The 19,103-nt window shown below is 45.9% G+C and overlaps 1 protein-coding gene across 3 annotated transcripts in view; it reads right to left on the reverse strand.

The window, feature by feature from the left end:
- Positions 1-19,103, reverse strand: part of LOC149362146 (uncharacterized) — a 234,574-nt gene that overhangs the window by 88,574 nt on the left and 126,897 nt on the right. The gene's annotated exons all lie outside the window — the stretch shown is intronic.

Raw genomic sequence — 19,103 nt, forward strand, 5'->3', positions numbered from 1 at the left:
GGACGTGCGTTTTTGGTGCTCTTCGGATCACGCGTGCAGACCGGGACCGGACAGACTGCGAGAGCGACTGCGTAAAATAGATGAGTACTTTCCTGTAATAGTTTTAAAAGTGCGTTTAGTTTTTTAGGCTGTTAGGGGAAGTGCAGGTTAAGGAATAGAATTTAGGTCAGTGACCTAATTTCGGCCGGGACTATTTGGCCGACAGTTGTCTCAGTGTTTTTTTTTTTTGTGCGTTAACTTTTAGAGCGATAGCTATTTTTTTCCAAGTGATTGATCGGCATTTGCGGTAGCCACACTTTTATTTTAATTTTGCACGTGTTTTCAAGTGTTTTCGTCTTGAGCGTGTAGATATCTGGGCATTTGGTGCAAGCAATAATCGAGTGTTGCTACGATGGTTAAGCTACTGAAGGTTAGATGTATGGAGTGTGAGGAATCGGTGAATTTAAAAGAAACGCGGTTCGATTCAGTGGAGGAGGCCGAAGGCGCAGATTTTATGTGCAAATTCTGCGTATTAGGTGCACGCCTGGACAGGGCTGAACAGGCGAACAGCGAACTAGTGCTAAGGATGGATGCTCTAGAAACAGAGTTACAGATAGAGAGGGCAGAGAAGCGTAAGCTTCAAGTACAGCTATCTCAGATCGAGTCAAAAACGGCGGACACCGCCATTGGAAGCCACAATGGCGGGCATTCCAGCGCCAGCCACGTGGATGGGGCTTGCACTGGCATGGACAGCGAGGGGCCAGTAGGTCAGACATGTTCAGGCAGGAACAGCTATGCACAGGTGGCAGCTGGGAATTCGAGAGGCGGTACTGAGAAGGGGTCCGAGCTATTTCCAGGAAATGAGGGCACAGTCGCTGATAAGAGGCAGCGAGATCCGGAAGTTAGGAGGGAGTGGCAGAGTACCCTAGTGCTTATCGCTGGTGACTCAAACATGGGGCGCTGCAAAAGAGCTATTCTGGACCGGGTGAAGGGTGATAGGCGGGTAGCAGTCGGGGTGTTTCCAGGAAAGACAATGGACGATGTCCTGACAGCGACTAAAAGTGAACTTTCCGAGAAGGCTGCAAGGCGTAACTTGGTAGTGGTAGCGGCGGGGCTAAATGATGTCCTGAATGGTAACGCCGCACAAGTAGGGAAAACATTAGCTGAGGGAGTTGACGGTATAAGGGCGATAGCACAGCAAGCGCAGATCGTGGTGTGTACAGTGCCGGAGGTACAAGGAAGGAATGCAGAGGTTGCTAAAGACGTTGTGAATCTTAATCGCGAGATAAGGCAGTTAGGCCTCGAGAAAGGCTTTGAGGTGGTAGAAATAAACAAGGAAGTGCACAGGGCAGGTTCGGGCAGAGACTTTGGACGAGATGGCATCCATTTCAGTGGAAGGGTAGGAGAAGAGATAGGCAGGCGCCTGGGAGGCCGAGCGGTAGCTTTTTTAGGGGGTCCACGGTGGCTCAGGGCGTAGGTGTAGGTAGAAGCGATGTAAATGTAACAATGGCGGCTGATCCCAACAAAATGGCCACTAGGAGGCCCAGAAAGAAAACTACGAAAAAGAAATTTAACGCCAGGATCAGTTACATAAACATGCAAGGGGGTAGAAAGAGAGCGAAATGGCTAGAAATAGAACAGCAGTTAAAGGACGAATCAGTAGGTGTGTACGCTCTATGCGAGACACATCTGAGGGATCTAGAAGATCCACCTTTCATCGATGGCTATGTCTGGGAAGGGTGCAACAGAACAACAACGGAGAAGAAGGGAGGAGGAGTAGGTATGCTGATACATCAAGGAACAAATTGGCAAAGAATAAAATCAACTTGCAAAGAACATGTCTGGGTATCAGGTACAATTGCTGGCAAAAGGACATGGCTAGGGGTAGTTTATTTAGGGACCGGGGACAAATGCAGGCAAGAAAACAAGGATCTAGTTAAGTGCCTCAATGACGATATAAAGCAGATTGGAGACGGTGTCGATATTATTTTGCTTGGAGACATGAACGGCCACATCGAGGATCTGGATGGATACACAGATTGTAACGGGAAGTTAATGCTAGACTTGTGTGAGCGGCACAACTTAGTTATTGTCAATAGAGAAACTAAATGTGAGGGACAAATCACGTGGGAATCCCGTAACAGGCAAACAACCATTGACTACCGTCTAATGTCGCAGGGCATCTATAGCAAGCTCGCAATAATGGAAATAGACGAAGAGGGGAAGGACAGCCTAGGAAGTGATCATAAACGTATTAGTCTACAGTTGGGAGCCCTAGTCAAAAGAGAAATGCAACGAAGTCCAAAAGACAACGCAAAATTAAATGATGAACAAATAGCGCTAATATCAGCCGATATAGAAGAAGTAATTGAGAAACGCCACATGGAAAATTGGGATTATAATCAGTTGGAACTGCTCATCGCTACAAAAATGAAACAAGTGAAAGGAGTTAACCGCTGGAGAGGAAAGAGGAAGCCACGAAGCTGGTGGAATATGGAAATTAAGGAGGCCATCGAACAACGACGGGTGGCTTCAAGGGAACACAGAGAAGCAAAGAGGGCGCAGTTATCTGTAGAGGAAATAGGAAAAAAATGGGAATCTTATCGACAAAAGAAACAGCAAGTTCAGGTCCTAGTCCAGGCTAAAATAAAGCAGTCCTCTGATAAATGGCTGGCTGAAGTTCGCGAGGCAAATAAAGGGGGGCCAAGAAAATTCTGGAACCATATAAGCTGGTTGGGAAAAACAAATCAAAGAAAGCAGGAACAGATTATAGATGCTGAGGGAAAATGTTTGGAGGGAGACGATGCTGTGGACTACATTACGTCATTTATAGCTGCGTCTTTTAGCGACGCCAATGGGGGAATCTCCCCAAGTGAGGCGGCAACACAGGACAGCACAAAAGAGAACAGCTTAGAACTGACTAGTCTTAACTGGGAAAAGGCGGAAGCGAATATTCCTAAAACCACATCCGCAGGGATAGACGAAATTCCAATTAAGCTGATTAATGAACTTGGCCCAAGAAGCAAGGACGCGCTGATAAAAGCATTGGAGGCAGCCATAACAAATAAGCAAATTCCGCACAGCTGGAGACAGAGTAAAATGAATTTGATTTATAAAGGGAAAGGAGATAAGATGAACATAAAATCCTTCCGTCCGATTACGATAACATCTGTTATGTACAGGCTGGCAATGCAGGCGGTGAAATTAAAAATGCAGGCATGGGTAGAAGGTAATCGGATACTCGGAGAACTTCAGAATGGGTTCAGAAGGGGTAGGCGGTTAGATGATAGCCTGTTCATGCTTACCCAATGCATAGAAATAGCTAAGGCGGAAAATAGACCTCTGTTTATAGCCTTTCTAGACATAAGCGGTGCATACGATAACGTGAACAGGGAACTCCTGTGGAGCATATTGAAAGATTTAGGTATTGGTGATGAGGTAATTGATTTTCTACAGGAAATCTACCGAGATAATGAAGTTGAAATTACATGGGAAGGGAAAAAAAAGTACCACAACTGTAGGGGTGCACAAAGGATTAAGGCAAGGTTGCCCTCTATCACCGCTGCTGTTCATGCTTTACGTGATAAATATGGAAAGAAGGCTAGAAGAAAGTAATCTGGGTTATAATCTATCGTACAGATTAGGCGGAAATGTAGTTGAGCAGCGACTCCCGGGTTTAATGTATGCGGACGATATTGTACTGTTAGCAGATAGCCAGGAAGATTTACAAACTTTGGTTAATTGCTGTGGAGACAAAGGAGACGCTCTAGGATTCAGTTTTAGCGCAACTAAATCAGGTGTGATGATTTTTAACGATACAACTGATCAGGTGCTTACAATACAAGGCCACGAAATACCCAAAGTGGCCGAATACAAATACCTCGGGATATGGCTAAACGAAGGGCAGATATACACGGAAAAGCATGAACAGGCTCTTAGGGCAAAAGGACGAAGAGACGCCGGGATAATGAAACATAGGGCATTATGGGGGTACAACAAATATGAAGTACTAAGAGGTATTTGGAAAGGAATAATGGTGCCGGGACTTACTTTCGGCAATGCGGTTCTGTGCTTAAGGGCAGAAGTTCAGTCGAGATTAGACGTAAATCAGAGAGCTGTTGGAAGATTAGCACTAGGTGCCCACGGCAAAACCACAAACGAGGCAGTACAAGGAGATATGGGCTGGGCATCGTTCGAGGCACGGGAAGCTAAGAGTAAAATACTATATGAAGAACGCCTGAGGAAATTGGACGATAACAGATGGGCAGCTAAGGTATTTAAATATTTATACAGAAAGAACGTTGACTCACTGTGGCGGAAAAGAACTAGAAAACTAACCAGTAAGTATGCCGGTCATGAGGACGGAGAAAGAAAGAGCATTAAACGACAGGTCAAAAACGCGGAAGTTAAAAATTGGATGAATTCAATGGAAAAGAAACATAGTGTAGAACTATATCGATTCTGGAAAAGGCAGATCAGAAAAGAATTTTTCTATGATAACTCAAGAGGCAGTGCCCTACTTTTTGAAGCTAGATCAGGGTGTCTTAGAACGCGCAGCTACAAAAAGAAATTTAACGAAGAAGATGACACATGTGCAGTGTGTGGTAGATCTGTGGAAACAATTGAACACCTCATAATCAAATGTGATGGTATCCATCCGGATGTCGATGCAGGCACAGTCACTCTTTCTGAGGCCCTAGGGTTTAAATATAACAATGGTCATGTAAATAAATCTGCAGTGGAAGTCAGCAAAAAGCGATTGGAGGATTGGTGGCTGAAAAGCAGAGATGTGGAATAAGGTTAGAATAGTAGGAAACCGTAGGCAAAGTTGATGGAGAATCTTAATGAGAATTGCCAACACAGTAAACAAAAAAAATAATAAATAAAGAAAAGCTGAGCATGGTGGCAATTGCCACCACCCCGTTTCAAAGAGGGCGCTCCTATCCATCCATCCATCCGCTGGGCCCTATGGGAGTGTCCGCTCTTTACCAATATCTTTCTCTATGGTGTCTTTCTGACTGTTGGAATGCCGTCACTACAACGTGACAATATTCATCAAAAGGTTCAGCCACTGTGGCCGCAGCTGTTTCGTTAAATGCGCTGAGAGGCAACAACCGTCAATTGCTAAGTATTGTGCATTGCTACGCTGTTCTTCCTCGCTGTTGACGTGGGACACCAACTTCGTAAGGCATTATAAACTTTCTAAACGAGCTTTCGCGTCTTATAATCCAACGGTAATCACACTGGTAGACAAGGCACGGAATTTATAGCCTTTAGTGCTAACGAGAGCAAGGACAGAGCTCTTAATACATGGGCAAAGAACGATTCGTGCGCCTGTTGTTAGTGTAAGTGTAGAGGCGCCTGGCGGGCGCTGGCAGAATACCCCTGCAGCGTATCGGTGGCAGTGTTGGGTTATTAAATATGGCGTCGTAGAGTACGTGAACAAGGGAGGGTAAGGAGCGTTAGATCATGCAGGCGTGGTGAGCTTTCTATAATAAATTGTGCAGTCATAACGAATGATGGCCTTTACTTGCTTTGAGACTTACAACTCACTTTCCTCTTCTTGTCCTTCCTGTTATAAACAGCAGAAACACTCCAGACTTGCTCTACTAATCCACTTGCCTCTTGTAATAGCTTCAAGCTAGACCACCGGACCGGAACGAATTTTCCTTTCGCTGGAAAGATGTTAGACGTCTGTGCGTCCCTTTTTTCATTCCACCTGTGCGGCCGGACTGTAATTGCTATTGGAGAACATTTCATTTCTGAAGCTTGTGTAGAGCTTACACGGCCAAGTTGCAATGGCCAGCTCGGCGCGTCCGTGGAGACTGACAGGCGTCCGGTTGCGAGGCCCCTTAGCATGGTGGCGGTTCTGCTTTCGAGTCCTCGATTGAGCTCAGAATGTGGTCTGGCGGCCGCCTATAGGCATAGCCCCTGAGCGTTGTGGGCACACAACTGTGGTAACGAGAGACGACCTATTACATGTTTGCCTTTATGGCATTATACGACAAGAAGCATCGGTTTTTTTAGTGCTACACTGATACCATAGCTGCATCTCACATGATCTGTGGGTGAGATATTTCTTCTTGAGGGGCCGCGCGGTGACGGACGCCAATGGTAGTTTTTAGCAGCTACTGCGAGCCCATATTGCCCAGCGCACATTCTCTTTGTCACATGCCAACAGGAAGCGAAAGTTATAGAGAACTGTGTAGAGAAAAGGGCACAGGGCCTCCGTTCCTCCACTAAAATTTCTTTATTGGTTTTACGTGCAGGGTACGCGCCGGTGTGACTAACCTCCGCGTCGTGGACACTTCTACCATTCCGGAGATGGTGACTGGCCACCTTAACGCTCCTGTCATCATGATGGCCGAAAAGGCGGCCGACATGATCCTCCAGGACAACCGCAACGTGGTGCCCGACCCTCTCAGGCTCAGCTACCGTGTGCGGCGGGGCCGTTCCTCCCCAGGATCGCAGGGAGGCAGCGGACCAGAAGCACATTAAGCAGCGACATCGACGCTGCTGCCGGGGTTGTCGTGGCCGTTGTCCGGGGCAATCGTGCCTGTCTTGTTAGCTTACTTGACGGTATCATGACACCCTGCAACTGTGCAGTTCAGCTGATTATATTGACTCAAGAGGAACCGGGTGCGACAGGGAAAAAATCGGTGCAAACCTGGCAGTCTTAGCTGTCTCATTTAGAGCGGCTGTATGCTGCCGACTGCGCGTTGATAGGCATCAAGGGGACACAAATAGTGTGTGTCGTCTTTTACGCGCACTTTGGGCAATTCTGCTGTGTTGTTCGGAGAAAACAAATATTGTCGTGTGGGGCGGCGAGTACAGGAAGAAGGGGGCATTCCTCAATTCAGTCAGGCTCGAACTCGCTGTCCCCCCCCCCCCCCCTTTTTTTTCAAGGAGGTATATTAAGGCACTCTACTTCCTAATGGCGACTGAAAGCCTTTTGCTGCCTTCAGTAGCTCAAGTTTCGTCTCTTCGTTGTAGCATTGTGTCATACTGCTGAATGTGATGATTGGTATTAGGGATAAGATGCTTAATTTAATTTCCAATTACCTCAGTAACCGCGAACAGTTTGTCACTGCTGATAATTTTCACTCTGCTTACAGGCCTCTTAAACATGGAGTTCCCCAGGGAAGCTTACTGGGTCCGCTGCTATTCAATATATATATTAACGATCTAATAAATATAGATAAAGAAGTTGAATATGTAATGTATGCAGACGACACCACTTTCTTTTTAACTGGCTCAGACGTAAATGGCTTAGTGGCAAAAGGAAATGAAGTCTTGGATAAACTGCATCTGTGGTCTATCAAAAATTCTCTTAGTTAACTCAAGCAAAACAAAAGCTGTATTTTTCAGAGCCAAAAACACGAATTATAATATAGAAAATCCTCTGAGATTGGGGGTGAATGACATAGAAATAACTAAGGTAGTCAAATCCCTGGGTGTTTACTTTAATGAATACATGCTGTGGGATGCTCATATTGAGCATCTACAGACCAAGTTGTCTCGTACAGTCGGAATTCTTAGAAAACTGCAATATATGCTAACTGAGAGAACCAAGCTTCTTTTGTATATCGCACTGTTCGAATCCAATATAAAATATTGTAAATTAATCTGGGGCAGCACTACAGCCACGAATAGAAACAAGCTGTTAACGGTACTAAAAACCGCGCTTAAAGCAATAGCAAATGTGCCTTTTTTTTCGTCTTCTGGGCCTTTATACTCAAAATATAATATAATTAAAGTTTCCTCGTTTTATGATTTTCGCCTCCTCCAACTGTACAAATCCTTGTCCGAACGTCGAATGCCGTTCTTAGAAGAAACTATCAATCAACGCGAAAATACACACTCTCATCTAACTCGCCATCATGAAGTTTGATATGTACCACGTCCTCGCATTAATTACGGATTTCAGACACTAAATTACGCCTTACCTACTTTGCTTAATCAATTTCGCCTACCCAGCTCTTCTGTTCGTTTACCTTCGAACCAATAGATGAAAACTTTTTTTATATTTGCTAGCCTTGCCTTTGCGATGCCTTGATTTCTCTTTGTGTTGGAATGTGTTTGCTTTCAAATGCCTTTTCTTTTTGTATGTCATGTAAGATATATTATGTTCATTGCTTTTCCGGTTGCGGATAAGCCGTACATTCTTATTTTTTCGATTTCTTTTTTGTTATGTTCAAATTGTGAATTAAGTGCTTTGTATGTTTGTATGTATGCTTTACACGCTTTCATTATCCCTGCTGCCGATGTAGTTTGGGGGAAGGGAACGTTGTCAAGCCGCAATATTGCGGCTTTTTCCCCCTCCTCCTCAGCCATGTGATTTTCTTTACATGTCTGGAATAAAGTTGATTTGACTTGACTTGATTGCTCTTTAATGTGAAAGTTATTTTCCACTTCAAAGGAGCTGAGAACAGTGAGGTACATTTGCTATGCACGAACATGCCAGTCGCTCTTATCCAATTTAACCATTAATAATCAGTAAATAAAACCACCACCTATTCGCGCATACCGTTAGCAGTGATACTGTGATATTGCACGTTACTAATCGTGGGTTACAGTGCTTCGGCGTTTCGACCTGCTTGACGAATTCCTATTCATCAAACGAAACAGCTTTATCAGTGCATGGTCTCAATCCGAGAGATTTATTCTAAAGCTTAAGCACGTCATTTGTTCATTTATTTATTTGGTACCTCCATCGCCTTTCAGCATTACAGTAGGGGGGCACTTCATTAGGTAGAACATTAACAATATGTGGCGGCAAAGCATTCTAGAAGAAAAAACGAATATCGGAGTACATCAACTTTAAAAGGAAATTCATAAAGATCTAAATTGTGGACCCTTCGCTTGGAGACATAGAAAGGCGGCTTCAAATATTTGATTCCGTCTATACAAGTCTTGGAATAGAAAATGTTGTGTAAGAATTTTAATCTCAAATTTCTTCTTCGAATTTTAAGGTATAGCGACTGAAGATTCCTTTTGGTTTCTGAGATATTGAGTGTCCTGGGCTTATTTTTAAGGACGAAGCGGACAGCCCAATTTTGAATTTGTTTTCCGATTTATCAATAAATTCTTGTGTGTGCGGGTCCCAGCACACTGATGCATATTCGAGTACCGTGCGGACGCGAGTAAAATATAAATGAGCTGTTCTTTGAGATGCTGTGGAAGATGGCTGAAATTTGTTCTTAACAAACCTAATATACCAGCAGCTTTCTTTACGATGTAATTAACATGTTTTGACCATCTCAGGTCAGCAGTAAGATAAACGCCTAAGTATTTATAATTCTGTTCTTTTTTTCAGGGTCGCATGGATTATAATGTATATATAGGAAGGGCAGGAGCACTTCCTCGAAAAGGTGACGCGTACACACTTCTTAGTATTCAAACTGTGGTCCCAATTATCACACCACACGGCTATCTTATCTAAGTCATCTTTCAGGCTTTGCCCATCAAGTGAACTATCTATAATTCTATAAATCGTGCAGTCATCTGCGAACAGTCTAAACGACAAAGTAACACCAGCATTAATATCATTTATATATAACAAAAAAGAAGCGTGTTGTGTTGTGGTTTATGGCGCATAAGCGACTAAGGCTATAATGCGCCAAGCTCAGGGTATAAAAATTGTTCTATATAGGATGTTATACAAAAGTCTAAATGAACGGTGGTGTAAAGGGCCTAAAAAGTTAGTTAAGACAAAATTTTAGAAGTGACTTATGGTAAAAGCTTTAAATAGGGTCGGTAACCTCAGCAGCCATCCTTGGCTGGGAAAGGATCTTGAGGTTCCCACCCGATGGAATAGGGACCTCAGCCGTCTTCTCAGGAATGAGAACGTGGCTGAGGTGTTTCAAAAACAATGAAGGCAAGATGAGGTGTGTCAATAAATTGTAAAGCACGGGGTTAAATGCATGTTTCTAGAATTTATGTGTTACAGTTGTTGTAACCTATAGTTTGTTTAGAATATTTGCTTCTTGTAAAAAGTTAAATGTGCAGGACAAGTCGACAGGAGCATTCTCTCCCAAAACCAGTGATGGATGAAAAGGGATTTGTTCATTGTAAAACCGTGTGAAATGTTTCTTCCTCAGTGTTTCGAGCTTTCGACATGAGTATAGCAAATGGTTTACGATGAGGTCGTCTCCGCATGCGTCACATATAGGTTTGTCTTGTTTTGTTAGTATGAAGTTGTCTGTGAGGTGTGTGTGTCCTATGCGAAGACGGCATAAAATGACTTCCTTAATGCGTTCCTGGTGAGTACATGTTTTCCATTCGCCCAACACAGGCTTAACCAAGTGGAGTTTATTATTTATTGTATTATTCCATGTTGCCTGCCATTTATCTTTTAGTTTAGAATGTACTAATTTCATGTAATCTTTAAAAGGTAAATTTACTTTCTCGATTTGTTTGTTCCGGGCTTGAGCTGCGCATACGTCTGCTCTTTAATTCCCTTTTATACCGACGTGACTAGGGACCCAGCAGAATTTGACGTTTAGTCCGTGGGTAGTGGCTGTTATTATGTTGTGTATGATGTCGCCGAGTAGTGGCGTGACTGCATTTCTGATGTGAAGCGCTGTGAGTACACTGAGCGAGTCTGTGAAAATAACGCTGTTGCTTATGTTCTCGTTTACTATTCTCTCTACCGCAACCCAGATGGCATAACATTCCGCAGTGAAGATGCATGCATACTGCGGAAGTCTTATTATTTTTTCCCATCTTCCTTGTACTACGGCACGTCCAACACAATCGGCTGTTTTTGAACCGTCAGTATAAAAAGTTTCAAGTCCACTGTACCTTTCCTCGAGTGCGAGGAATTCTTGGATGATATGTTGTGAGGGAGTTTGTGTTTTTCGGAACTGTGTAAGCGTGAGATCACAGTCGGTGTGAAAATTATTCCATGGGGCAAGTGGGTCCCGTCTTTGAGCCATGTTAGGTAATGTGTCAGCTATGCCAAGATTCTGGTATATCTCTTCGAACCTTAAAATCAGAGGCCTGGTAGCTTGTGGTTTGTTCCTGAATATTATTCGAGAGGGGCACTTTGTTACGATGGAATATCAGATGTGTTTTGGCAAGGATCTCACTTTGAAAACATATGTACATATAAGGGCGTTTCTTCTGACTTCTAGCGGGGGTTCATTTGTCTCGACGTAGAGACTGGTTATGGGCGATGTTCTGTAAGCGTCGCATGAAAGGCGAAGGCCTGCGTTATGCGTGGGGTCTAGTCTCTTCAGATATGATGGCCGTGCTGATCCGTACACTACGCATCCGTAGTCTAAGATGGAACGTGTCAAGGAGCAATAGATGAGTAGGAGGCATGCTCTATCAGACCCCCAGTGTTTTCGAGACAGTACTTTCAATATGTTCAGTGATTTAGTGGCTTTCTTTTTTTGGTTACTTATGTGGGGTAGGAACGTAAGTTTTCTGTCAAATGTTACGCCCAAAAATTTATGCTCCTTTTTCATAGGCAGTACTGTTTCATTTAAGTGGAGTGTGGGGTCGGCCTGTAAGCCTCTCTTCAGTGAAAAAAGAACGGCGACTGTTTTTTGAGGGGAAAACTTGAAACCATTTCTTTCAGCCCAAATTGCCAGTTTGTTTAACGTCAGCTGTATTTGTCGTTCACATGTTGAGAGGTTCGTGGAGGTGTACGCTATTTGGAGATCATCAACGTATGTAGAATACATAATAGACTTTGGCATTATTTTCACAAGAGAATTCATTTTCACAATAAAGAGAGTTGTACTCAGAATACACCCCTGGGGCACTCCATTTTCTTGACAAATTCTTCGAGAGTGTTGAGCCAAGGCGGACCTGGAATGAACGGTCAGAGAGGAAATACTTTATGCAGTTTAGCATCCTGCCGCAGATGCCTAGATCTGCAAGGTCACAAAGAATACCGAACCTCCACGTGGTGTCATAAGCTTTTTCCATGTCGAAAAAAACTGCCAGGCAGTGTTGTCCGTGAATAAACGCCTCTCGTACTGTATTTTCAAGGCGGACTAGATGATCGGTCGTTGAGCACGCTTTCCTAAAACCGCATTGATGTATATCAAGCAGTGTACGGGATTCAAGGACGAACATTAACCGGATATTAAGAACACTTTCAAAAGTTTTGGCCAGACAACTTGTGAGCGCTATGGGTCTATAACTACCGGGGGAACTTGGTGGCTTTCCGGGTTTAAGGAAAGGTACAATTACTGCTTTCTTCCATTCCTCAGGTAGCTTCCCGGACACCCATATTTCATTAAAAAAATTTAAAAGTGCTTCTACGGCAGGTTCTGAAAGATGGGCTAACATCTCATAATGGACTTTATCAGGCCCGGGTGCTGTTTGCTTTCCGGTGCAGAGTACTCTATTTATTTCTTCAAAGGTTATTAAACTGTTGTATGTCTCGTTCAACCTGCTATTCGTGGGAAGTCTGTTTTTCAGCAGTGTTTTTGTATTTTAGAAATGAGTCGGTATAGTGGAGGGAACTAGAAACTTGAGAGAAGTGCTCTCCCAAAATGTCTGCCTGTTCTTTGATGTTTGTTTGTCTGTCGGGGTCTGTCAGAAAAGGGATTGTGAAAGCGTAGAAGCACCCATTTAATCTACGCACTTGTTCCCACATTTTTTTCGACGTAATTGAGCTCTTTATTGATGACACAAACTTTTGCCATGATTCTTTTTCAGCTATGCGGCGTATATACCGGGCATTAGCTTTCGCTTTTTTTTAATTTATAAAGTTTTCCTGCGTTGGGTATCGTCGGAAAATCCCCCAGGCTTTATTTTGTTTCTTTTTTGCTTCTGTACATGTTTGTGTGTACCAGTGTTTATGGCCTGATCGTACCGTTCCCGAAGTCTGAGGAATGGCTAACTGTGCTGCAGCAATAATACATGAGGTAAATATTTCGTTGAGTTCGTCTATACTAGAATACTCTATGGATATTTTATCGAGGCTGGCCTCAGCTCGGAAAAGTTCCCAGTCGGCTAAATGAAGCTTCCAGCGGCGTGGTTTTGTCAGGGTTACTGATGGTGGTGATGACATGTTAATGATAACTGGTAGGTGGTCGCTTCCATACGGACTGTCTAAAACATCCCAGTTAAAATCATTAAAAATAGAGGGCAAACTAAAAGACAGGTCTAAACAGCTCATTTTTCTAGTGCTGGGACTGCAATACGTTTGTTTCCCTGTATTTAGTAAGCAGACACAGTTTCATAGAATAAAATCTTCTAAAATACGGCCTCTAGTATCTGTTTGTTCGCTGCCCCAATAAGAGGAATGCGCATTAAAATCACCGACTACCAGATACGGCTCTGGTAGCTGTTGTAAAAGTGTTTCTAAGTCATGCAGTGTTACTGATAGATGTGGCTGTAGATATACCGAGCATATGGTGATGGTTTTAAAATGGAGGACGGTGACTGCAACAGCTTCATACTTGGTTTTTATCTTGATTTCACGGGTTGCAACTCCACTCTGCACAATAATAGCAACACCTCCTGAGAGCCTATCAACTTGCTCTCGGTCGCACCGAAAGACTTGATACTTCTTTAGGATATTCTGGTTTTTGGGACCTAAGTTTGTCTCCTGTAGGCATAAAGCCATAGGGGAAAATGTGTTTAGAAGTTCTTTTATATCAGAATAGTTATTTAATGCTCCACGACAGTTCCAATGTATAAGGAACGCCATGTTGGATGATGTTTGGGAGTGTCGTAAAGAAGTTACAGTAGAGGATTTGGGGGTGCCATTACTGGGCTCTTGTCTTTTCTTTTTCGCTCAAGCGAGCTGCGCCGCCGCTGAAGCGGGGGCGAGTTTGGCGTTGTGTCCATCGCCTTGCTAGAGGCTCTGGAGGTCCGCGGAGAACCCACAGGTGTGCGGTTTGTAGGCCTCTCCCGACTGGGGGAAGCCTTGCGGGCTGCCGACCCGGAGGCCGGCGGGCCCTTCTTCAAAAGTGGCAGAGCAGCTTTCGCTGCGTCTGCCCGGGGCGCGGATGGCCCTGCCCCAGGCTCACTGCGTGTGTGGCCTGGGCAGGTGCCGAAGCCTGGTGTGATGCCCCGCCCCGTCGCACCACATCGGCGAAATTTGTTCTTGCTGTGAAGAGGAATGTGCCTTGTGTTTGACTGAATTGTTGACGTGCTTCTTTGAAAGTTATGTTTTCTTTTGTTTTGATGGTTATTATTTCCTTTTCTTTTTTCCAGGTAGGACACGACCTCGAGTGAAGGGTGATCCCCTTCACAGTTAGCGCACTGCTGTGCTGCATTGCAATTTTCAGACTCATGATCGTGTGATGAACATTTGGCACAGGTTTTGCGGCCGCGACAACTCTGAGAGCCATGACCGAATTTCTGACATTTGAAGCATCGGCGAGGATTTGGGACAAAGGGTCGTACTGTTATTTTCAAATATCCTACTTGTATGTATTCTGGGAGCTGGCTAGAGGCAAAAGTGAGGACTATATGCTTCGTGGGTATTTCTTTATTATCTTTACGGATGTTTATTCTTCGGACTTCAGTGACGTTTTGTTCTTTAAGGCCCTCCAGCATTTCTTCCTCGGTGAGATTCAAGAAATCATATTCTGAAATGACACCTTTGACTGTGTTCAGTGATCGATGAGCACTAACAGAGACAGCAATGTTTGCAAAGTTTGTTACATCTGGAAGTTTTGAATACTGTGTTTGGTCACGGATCTGGAGGAGGATGACGCCGCTGGCTAGTTTGACTGAAGCCTTGGGCCTTGGCTACAAGGTAACAAGAGATTTAGAGACTATGAAAGGGGAGATTTTCCTGGCTGGTAATTCTGCTTCTTCGCTATGTATCACATGATACTTCGGGAACGTTTCCTGTTTTTTGTTTATGAATTGAGCAGTTGCTTCGGTCCGCCCTCTTTTCTGAGGGCAATCATTTTGTGGGGTAGGGGGAGCCATAGAATGTATGTGTTTTTCAGCCATGGTGCCAGCCACCCACCATGGAGCCCCAAGACGACGACGTCTCCGTCGTAGTAGCCCTCCTCAGCTTCGCGGCCTGCGGCTTCGGAGCGCCAGTAAACTTTTTTGTTTTTTTGTATATCGTTTATATCGCTGGGCACGCAGTCCTTGATCAGACCGGTTGTGACAATCGCCTTGCCGCCATCCTTGTACTCTATGTACACGTAGGTCGGAGCGGTAGGAGGCATAGTTAAACCGAACAAAGAAACACAGCGCCGAGCGGCTGAGCTACGCTGAAGAGCCGAAGACCGTTGCGAAGAGTGCGGTAGATGAGGAAACGGATGGCTTTGGCTTCACGCGGAGCTTCGTCCTGCCACGTGACCTGACAGCCTGCGCGCTAGATTTTAACGGTGTTGGGAAGTGCCCGAGACGCGGGCGCAAGGCCTTTAGCGTTATGCCTGTCACGGGAAATAATTAGTGCGAATTGTTACAAAATTGAAGGTAGAACTAAGGTACAGCGCTAAAATCCTCACGCCCGCGCCTCCCAGACTTCTCAGTGCCGTTCAAAATCCAGCGCGGTCCCCGTGGAATTCCTGCGTGAAGTGAAGCCACCTGTATCTCAAGCAAGCACCTGTTACACGCGCCGTTGCCTTGAGATATATACCTGAAGCTAAAAAAAGCGCCGTCGAATGATGCATTTATCGAATAAACTAGTTATGTATATCGCTTCATCAGCAGCAGAAGAAGCAAAAAATCGTATTTTTCTGCCTGGCTGAAGCGGAGATAGATTTAAGAGGGAGGGGGGGGAGAGGAATTTTCGACCAAAGTGATAAATTTATTTACGAAAACCATGCTTAATACCACTTTTTCCATCGAAACATACCCAAGAATTACTGGTTTACTGGTTCCAAGAGCACCGCCATCCTCTCCCTCCCTCCCCCCTCCCCACCGCCTGCCTATATATAGCTACTTTATCTTTTCTACAGCCTCCTTTCTACCTGAGTGCATTCGATCTCTCTACGAAGTGCGCTCCGAGTTTCACTCAAGCACTTCGTAAGTGGACATGTCCAGCCTTTGAGCTATGGAAGGCCCCTCCGCACCGAAGAAACGAAAGACATATCTTCACGAGAGCCAACCATTCGATGTGCCACTGTCAACTCGCCACTACCATCTGCGTCAGTTGCGCGAACTTCTGGAAGCTGCGGACTATGACGACCATATTGCGTTTCCTGGCACCCCGGACACAGCTGCAGGAACTTCTGCGTTTGCGCCAGCATTATCGGCGGAACACGGCGGCATGTCGTGAACACCTTCTGCTGAAGGGTCGACAGTACTGTCTTCCGTCGCCGCGAACCCAACTTCTGCGCCCAATGCCACGAACGCAGAAGCTGGGGACGACAGTACTGTAAACACTTCAGCGGAAGGTGTTCACGACATGCCGCCGTGTTCCGCCGATAATGCAGGGAACGAAGAGCCCCCTGCATTCGCGGCGAGCAGCGCAGACTACAGTAGTGGTGACCCTTCAGCGGAAGCTATTCCCGACATGCCGCCGTGTGCCGGCGAAAATGAAGATCAGCCGTGTGGAACTGGCCAAACATTAAATGTGCACCAGGCGCTCAGTGAAGCTCTGCACGAGTATGGCACCGCGACCCTTCCTGGCTCCACTACCACAAAAGCGGCGGCGATCGTCATGATTGTGGCGTTCGTCGCCCACGGTCTCCCATGGGACACCGTTGATGGCCTTTTGCGCCTCATTGACGCATTGTTCGGCTTCAATGGCAACATGCTGCCGAGGAGCAAGTATTTGCTCAGGAAACTGTGGAGCCCGCAGTTGGGTTGTCACGTAAGCACCACTACTACTGTGCAGTCTGTGGCAGCGTGCTGGACCCAGTGCATGGCACGGACCAGGTCCACTGTGCACTCTGCACTGAAAGCTCTCAAGTTTCAGTGCTGAAGGAGAAAGGATGCTTCTTCAGCATTATGAATGTGAAGGAGCAGCTTCTTCAGCTTATTTCTACATGTAAAGAGATGTTGTTCAATGAACTGAAAAAAATTGGCGAGGTCCTCCAAGGCACTGATCAGATCAGTGACATCACCAGTGGTAGCCTCTACAGGAGGCTCAGGAGCACTGGTGGCCTCACTGGTCAAGACTTGACAATCACTATCAACACGGACGGCAGCCCAGTGTACAAATCTTCGAGAACTTCTGTGTGGCCAATTCAGTTTGTTGTGAATGAGTTGCCACCTAAGCTTCGGCAGCAGCATCCTGTGTTAGGTGGACTCTGGTTTGGCCATACCCACCCCAACATGACAGTCTTCATGGACAAGTTTATTGAGGAACTCAATGGAGTTGGAACAATTACCTGGAACTTTTGCTCCGAAACTGTCCAATTGTGGTGCCGCCTGGCAAGCGTATTGCACAGGAGCGCGTTCTTCCGTCTCGCCCAGGAAACAGCTCCGTGATGCGGCCAGTTTTCCATGTTTTGTCGAGGGTGGAAATCGTCATGCAGCAGCACCAAATTGTTCACTTGCAAGTCACTTGAGGCTGTCGGAGTAGGATGATGGTGGGATCTCAGTAAACACAAGTATTCGGTTCGCCACCGGTTCCACAGGCTTTTAGTCAGGCGTTGTCTGTGCCTCCAACGACGAGTGAGTACGCTGGAGCTGGCAGCGGTGGGATGTGCACCGCAGGTTGGTAAAGCGGTCAACCGCTTTCCGACAGTGGCTCCGGTTCTCCCGCGTCAGAGGGGATCGCAGTGAGAGCCCGAGAGTTTATCACGGCTTCGATATCCGCCAGAATGGTGCAGAGCTCTTCGAAGTTCACGTAGCTGCACCCCAGCACCTTCTTCAAGGTTGCTTTGGTTTATTGGGGTTTAACGCCCCAAAGTAACTGAGGCTATGAGAGACACCGTAGTGAAGGGCTCCGGAAATTTCGACCACCTGGGGTTCTTTAACGTGCACTGACATCGCACAGCACACGGGCCTCTAGAATTTCGCCTTCAAGAAATTCAGCCGCCGCGGCCGGGATCGAACCCGCGTCTTTCGGGTCAGCAGCCGAGCGCCGTAACCGCTGAGCCACCGCGGCGGGTCCTTCTTCAAGGCAGTTTTCACCGAGCACACTATCCGCTCCCAAAAGCCTCCCCACCAAGCTGCCCTTTTCACATTGAATTTCCATTCAATCTCTTGTTGGTACAAAAGTCGAGTACTTCTTGATGGCGAGCCGTTGTCCAAAGTTTATTCAGCTCCGCTGCAGCGCGGTGGAAAGTCTTAGCATTGTCGGAATACAGCGTGCAGCAGATGCCGCGTCTCGCTACGAAGCGACGGAACGCCATGAGGAAACTGCCAGTTGAGAGATCGCTCACAATCTCTAGATGTACTGCTCTTGTCACTGCGCAGGTCAGAAGCAAAATATATGACTTTCTGATCTTGCCTTCCGTCTTTGTTAAAACTGGTCCCGCGAAGTCAAGGCCTGTGACCGCAAATGGAGCTGCTTCTGACACCCTGTCTCGTGGCAGTGGCGCTACCGGCTCCGTGGCACTTTTGCGGCTAATTTTTCTGCAGGTCATACAATGGCTCAGGACCACGTATTATCCAAAACCTCTCTCGCAGCTGAGTCAAGGTGTCAAGGCATCCCGCATGTAGCAGCCGTTGATGAATCTTTGGATCAGAAGGTCGACTAGAGGGTGACAAGAAGGCAGAGCTACCGGATGAGCGGTCTCATAGCTGAGGTTGGAGTGTTGCAAACGCCCCTTCAGTCGTAGCAGTCCAGTGTCATCCAGAAACACGTTTAAACTCGTCAGTTCTGGACGTCCTTGAAAGCGACTGCTCTTGTCTGTTAGGCTTTTCGCTTCGCCAAAAGCTTCTCTTTGAACTGCCTGGAGCAAGAAATGCTGCGCCTGCCTGATTTCGTCAGCGCTGAGCGGGCCCCCCAGACGTTCTTTCCGAGCGCAATTGTGCACAAACCTTCTCACCCAAGCTGTGACTCGTTGCAAGCGATTCAAATTACTGAAGCGCTTGATTTCAATTAATGGTGGCGGGGCCTGTGCTGCAACATGGCTGACCGCTAACTTTGTGTGTTTTCTTTCGTCGTCGACTGTCTCCGTAGGGATATCAGCCGGTGTGTGAGGCCAGGTTGCCAGTGACTGCGTAAGCCACTTGGGTCCTTTCCACCATTTTTCACAGCTTTTGAGTGCGTCTGGAGAAATTCCTCGAGTTAG

Source organism: Amblyomma mixtum, chromosome 2 (genome assembly GCF_055824585.1).
Source record: "Amblyomma mixtum isolate Tamu chromosome 2, ASM5582458v1, whole genome shotgun sequence".
Lineage (NCBI taxonomy): Eukaryota > Metazoa > Arthropoda > Arachnida > Ixodida > Ixodidae > Amblyomma > Amblyomma mixtum.